We start from the raw sequence: 5873 nt of genomic DNA, 5'->3' as shown, positions 1-5873 counted from the left end.
AATAATGTTTTAAGAGTAGAAGTCACATTTTCACTGGGTTCACAATTACAAAAATGGAGTCTGTGGTTTAGACATCCAATAAAAACAAGGTAAAAACACATTAAATTATTCACTTCTTAAAAATAACTCAGAAGTCCATTTTCACTGTTCTAGGAAAATACTATTTTTCAAAACATGTTAGCTCTTTTTAAATGCTTAAGTTTATATTCAGCATGATTCAGTCTAATTTCTATTAACATGTCTGCAAGTGTAACAATATCCGTATCCTTTTCAAGCTGTTTGAATGTGGGATTTTTTCCAGTGTTTTTTTTTTAAAAGTTTAGCTGGCTGTTTTATAATTTGTCACCTTTTGTCTTCTTTCAGCAGTATGTCATTAAGTCTTTAATTTGGCGTTTCCTGTTGTCTGCAGAGGGATATATGCTGTTTTAAATCCAAAGGACTGCAGACATAGATGGTGGGTAAAATCTGTGAACCATAAGTAAATTCTTATAAGGAACATACAAAAAAAGATTGTTCTTCAGTCAGACTTAAGCCATTACTTTCTTCAAAAGAAGAAAAGACACCAGTTAAGAAAAAGGCACCGCCAAAGACCTTCTGCCCAAATGTGCATCTCCATGAAGTTTCCTGCTGAGTGCATATGAATGCACAGCGATCTGGGAAAAGGATCCAAATAGGATTTCAAACATCCAAAAATTTTAACTCAAACATTTAGGTATTTCACCATGCTGCTATTCATTCATTCACTGATTTTTTTTGTCTTAGTTTAAAGAGATGCTAAACAAAAGGAGAACAGCTCTACATGTATTTACATTCCAAAACTAAGCTCCCCTTACCACCCCCCTAGTCTGTCATCCCTTCATAGCTAAACAAACCGTAAAGTCTAGCCCTATGTCCTTGAAGCAAAGTCACAAACACAGTAACAGAAAAGTTTTGTCTTTCAAGAAGAAAAAGACAAAAAGCGGTTTTAATCTATTATAGTTGCCTATGTTGTTTTGACTATGAGCGTCAGCGTGTTCAGATAATATGTCCACACTGATCAATTTCTTTACTATTTTGCCTCTTACTGAGCTTTGTTCTTTGACAATTTCCTAGTCATTAGTGGCTATTACTGTCCTACTGCTAACACCGGTTCTTAGATACAAGCAATACATTTCCCAAAACTATTTTGCAAACAAAACCAGAGGCTAAATATTTCTCCATGTAAAAGGCAGGCAAAAACAATGGTTGGCTCTCTGCAGCACAGGGGTTTCCATGTAGAGGAAGCCTGACAGACCCTGCTGCCTGTGCCACATACAGCTGCAGGGCCCCCTAGGGAGCTGCTGGGTGCTCCAGCCAGGGCAGGTCACACGCTGTAAACACCAAAACCTGCAGGTTTTCCCCATTTCTGACACAACAATGCTTTTCAGGTAGTACACACACACAGGCAAGGGTCTGTACCTTTCCCAAGGAGGTGAGAACCTAAACAACATTAGAAAGGCACATCATTCCATTGGGAAACTCTCCAATCTTCTGCTTGTGCTGAAAACTGATGGCTCATGAGTTCTCTGCTGTGGAAGAGGCAGAAATACCCCATTTGAAGAGGGCAAAGCATGAGAACAGTATATGAATGAATAAGTGGATTACAAAGAAAGTTCCTTCACACAGAGGAGAATACATTTAACCCACCTTCTTAAAAGGATTCACAATGAGTTATACCATTTTCTGTTTGTGAACCATATTTTAAACCTTAGTATAATATGTGCAGCTGAAAAATTTAAATATGGATATTTTACTATAAAGCAATTTATTCTTATTGTGAAAAAGCAAAATGATATATTAGAATATCATACCTACCTAACAAGGCCTCTTTGATGGAAGTGGTAGACATTATTTTTGAAGCACTTACAAAATTACGTATTTTAACATTAAAAGGACCCATTGAGATCATTGTGACAGGGATTGCATCCTGTTCAGTTTCAGTTCTGGAGAGACATTGCTGAACACCATGTTTCTGAGCATTAAACATGCAACAAAACTTCTTAGGCTGTTGCTAAAATATATTTGACTTTTTGACCACGTCCATGATAAGTGTTTTGCTTTGTTATTCCGATCCAGCCTTAAAAGCTGAAGAATTCCAGAGCCTGACTTTCCATCTGGCTTGTTTGGAAAAGTTCTGGCCTTTTCCGTGCCAAAAATACAGGAGTTTTATGATCTTGAAAGTTGCACAGGTTGAATTGATTTCTGCTCTCAAGTATGAGACAGAAATTTATAATCAATGTTTATATAGCATATTTAACTGCTCATGTCCAGCATTGTTACAGCCATTTTTAAAAAGCCTTTGTGTGTATGCTTATTACTTCATAAATACTGTTCAAAGGCTTTTTGAAGCTGTGTGCTGTTACAAACTCAAAAGGAAAATTCTCCTAGAAATGGTCAAAACTGTTGCAGAGGCAAATCTAAGTGTAGAGGGTATTGTGAAAAAAGGGAAGTACTACAGCTATTCCATTCAAACTGCCCCACAGACAGTTTTACTAAAAGTTTTCTGTGGTTTAGCTAAATCCACTTTCAAAGTGGACTAAAAAAAGCACTCTTAACATCCTCTCAGGGAGCTACTGTAGAAGAGCTATTCCTTGACAGATATTTTGGGCTAGTTCTTCATGTAGACAAGCCTTACATGATACCTTTCTTGGCATACTTCCTAATGTTACATCATCCACCACAATGCTTCAGTCTTTTGTAAACAATTTTGCGGGTAGACCCAGGTATTCTGCACTCCAAGTCTTCTAAACTCTTTTATATTTTCATCTATAGAAGGCTTGGTCTATATAAACAGCTTTTCATCAAGCATTTGTACAGAAAATATGAACTCTGGACATTCCTTTGTCACACTCTGACGGTTTCCACTAATATCTTCCTTTGTACAAGGAAATTTTCCATCCACACTAAAAACAAAATTTCTGAGCTGATTTCTTAAGAAACTTGCTGTTTCAATCTAGGAAATTATGTGTTCAGAACTCCAGAATCACTTATATAATCTTGAGGTCTCACCTTGAAATTATTCTTTTTCCTCACTTTTTTAATAAGAAATTACTGATTCTGATATAGAAGTTATATTGCTAAGCCAAAACTTAATATGGTGCATTAAATATGTTCTGTGATGATAGAAAACATATGCAACTGTGCAAATACATCCATCAAGAGAAAGGCATCCAATAAATTTAAGATAGAAAACAGCAAACTTCAGACTCACAGGAAAACAAAAGATAATAAAATGTAATTTCACACTAGGTCAAATGAGGAACTACAGAATAGGTAAGATATCTCTCCATTTCCAATAGAAGAAATTCTGCAAGCCAGTCAACTCCAGGCAAAGTAACAGAACATATCACTACGTAACCTTCATTTGTCATGTAATAACCCTGTCTTATCCTTATCTGCCAGCATTATCAGCATTACATAAAAAAATGAGTTTATTTCACTTAAAAGTTTGAAATCTTTAACATAAAATTGCAATGGTTACTTGTGTTTCACTAATATCATTGAATGCATTGCCACATATGCTAAAAAAATAATCAGTATTTTTCTATCTCCATAAACAAATTCAAGAGACTTAGGCACAACATTGTTATTTTGGTCCATGCTGAACTAAGTCTGAGTGCACAAAAAGCAGGTCTGCTGGAAATCAATTATTTAACCTCAGAGGATGGTACGGCCAAAAAATGCAAAACCATTTATTAAAAAAATGTTCTCAACATGACAACAAATGGGGCATTGTAGAAAACAAAACTGCTCTGGACATCACTTCCAAGGCTATGCATGACCCGGTTAGAGAAGATGCTCACAGGCATGATGTCGAGAGCCCTGAAAAAAGATACATGCAGTCATACACCATGACAAAGTGCTTTTTTGGACTGCTACAGTCTGCATGATTTCCATCTGCTGTTTATTCGTTCTCTTCACCTTCATCTACTCATTTACATTTTGTGAGAAATAGACATATTTTATGTCTAGCTGTTTTATAGTCCAGCTTTGCTCTCTTGTTTCCCTCATTCCCACCCAAGCTCTTAAAGGCTTCTAGATTTTTCTAATGGCTTTTTTTCTACACTGTCAGCATAGTTGATCAAGTGCAGAAGACTACCACAGTAATCCTAACTCTCAAACCTGATCATTGAAGCTTTCTTCTCTGAAGAAGCTTCATCATGCATCCAGCCTCCCAGACATACCCATTCCACTAAACCTTTTCATTGGGCCTACAGGATTTTGATAAATTTGTATGTGGAAGAAATAGACACAATGCAAGAATGCAAACCCAAACTAGCCAACTACCATGTCCTCTGTGAATGAACACATTCATATCAGTTAGCAGTGGCACTGCCTGGTTCACTTTTCTTTTAATCCAAAAAACCTTTCCAAGAGTCCATTGCTGCCTCCAGGTCCAGACTGGTTTAAACATTAGTCGTTTGCTGTCCATATCTATTGGTTGTGCATCAAATCAGCTGCCAGAATATTGTCTCTGTCTCACTATTTAAAACAAGTTTAAAGCTCTTTCTCTAAAAGAAAGTCATAGCAGTGATGTCCCTTCATATGTTAACCAGGCAAGTCCCACACCAATCACCATCCTCTGCTCCTGAAATTTCAATAAGGTCGTAAAAGCAAGCACTGAGAAGTGAGTAAAATGGGAGTAAATCTGCTTATGCAGACTGCATTTTGTCCTCTCGATTGTCATTAAAATACCAAAATAATTATTTACTTCAAATCCTGTTTTCTTAAAGATGCTTCCTTGAGTCCATGCAAGTTGACAGCCTCAGGAGAACAAGTTCTCCATCTGTATGTGCAGATTAGACCAAATGAAGAAAGCATAACCACGCAATTTGCCTGACATTCTGTGTCTAACCAGCAGAGATCTACTTTTCTGTCATCCAAGAAGAAAGACAGAAACTCTCAATTTTAGTTTAATTTCCTATACTGAAATTCACCATTCCCATAAGGCAGTTGATTACAGTGGGAACAATGCACGAGGCAAAACAGGCTGAGATCTCCCCATTTCAGAGTTTTATTCCTGGTTTAAGGGCCAGGGTGTTTAAGCACCTTCAGAAGAAGGATGCTGGCGAGGATTCACAACAAGTAACTTCAGGTAGGTCAGAATTCCTTCCTCAGTAAAGACAGATTAGGAAAACACAGATTATTAACATCAGTCAGCAGACATGACACCTGATCTCATGCTTTTCTGATTACCTGCCCCAGGACACCTTTGTCTGGGCCAAAGGGTATTTAGAGGGAGGAAAGCAGCTGCAGCCGTAGCCACCACTATTTTATCTGCGTCCTGTCTGGAGTTTAAATTTTGTGTGTCATACTGACGCAAGACACTAAGATGGTTCAAGTGTTGTGCTAATAACGCTTAGTGATTTTGGCAGGAATCCAGGAACACACTGTACAAAGGAAAAGCTAGACAGATTATGACAATTTTCAACGGCTGATAACTTGCTCAGCTCTCCAAAACCTTAAGGAGCTAGCAAAAGACTTCCCCCACTTTCTACCTTTCTTTTTCAGGAAAGAGAGTAAATGGAAGTAGCTGGAAGTTAAAAAAAAAAAAAAAAAAAAAAAGAAAGAGCTTTTCAAACTGCAAAGCATTAATATTGAAAGAACTACCAAAAGTACAACAAATTTGCACTTCCCCTGAAAAATTCAAATACCGTCTGTATGATAAAACAGCAGCAAAACTCTCTTATAATAGTCAGTCATCAGCCTGCAAAATCCTTATAAGCCTTCATCTTGTAAAATCACAGTGCTACAGTTCTGATAAGACATTTGTAAAAATGCCAGAAGTTGTTTAAACGTGAAGACCTCCTAATGTGAACTTGTTCTGCTGGCAATAAATCTATCTATCAAGATTA

General features: G+C 37.1%; 1 protein-coding gene across 3 annotated transcripts in view; it reads right to left on the bottom strand.

The window, feature by feature from the left end:
• ARL15 (ADP ribosylation factor like GTPase 15) overlaps window positions 1-5873 on the bottom strand; it is a 234636-nt gene that overhangs the window by 91050 nt on the left and 137713 nt on the right. The window lies entirely within an intron of this gene.

The sequence above is a fragment of the Manacus candei genome, unplaced genomic scaffold (assembly GCF_025592945.1).
Source record: "Manacus candei isolate 608988 ecotype Guabito, Panama unplaced genomic scaffold, ASM2559294v1 h1tg000061l, whole genome shotgun sequence".
Taxonomy (NCBI): domain Eukaryota; kingdom Metazoa; phylum Chordata; class Aves; order Passeriformes; family Pipridae; genus Manacus; species Manacus candei.
The sequence above is the reverse complement of the archived record's forward strand: the minus strand, read 5'-3'. Positions and strand labels throughout refer to the sequence as shown.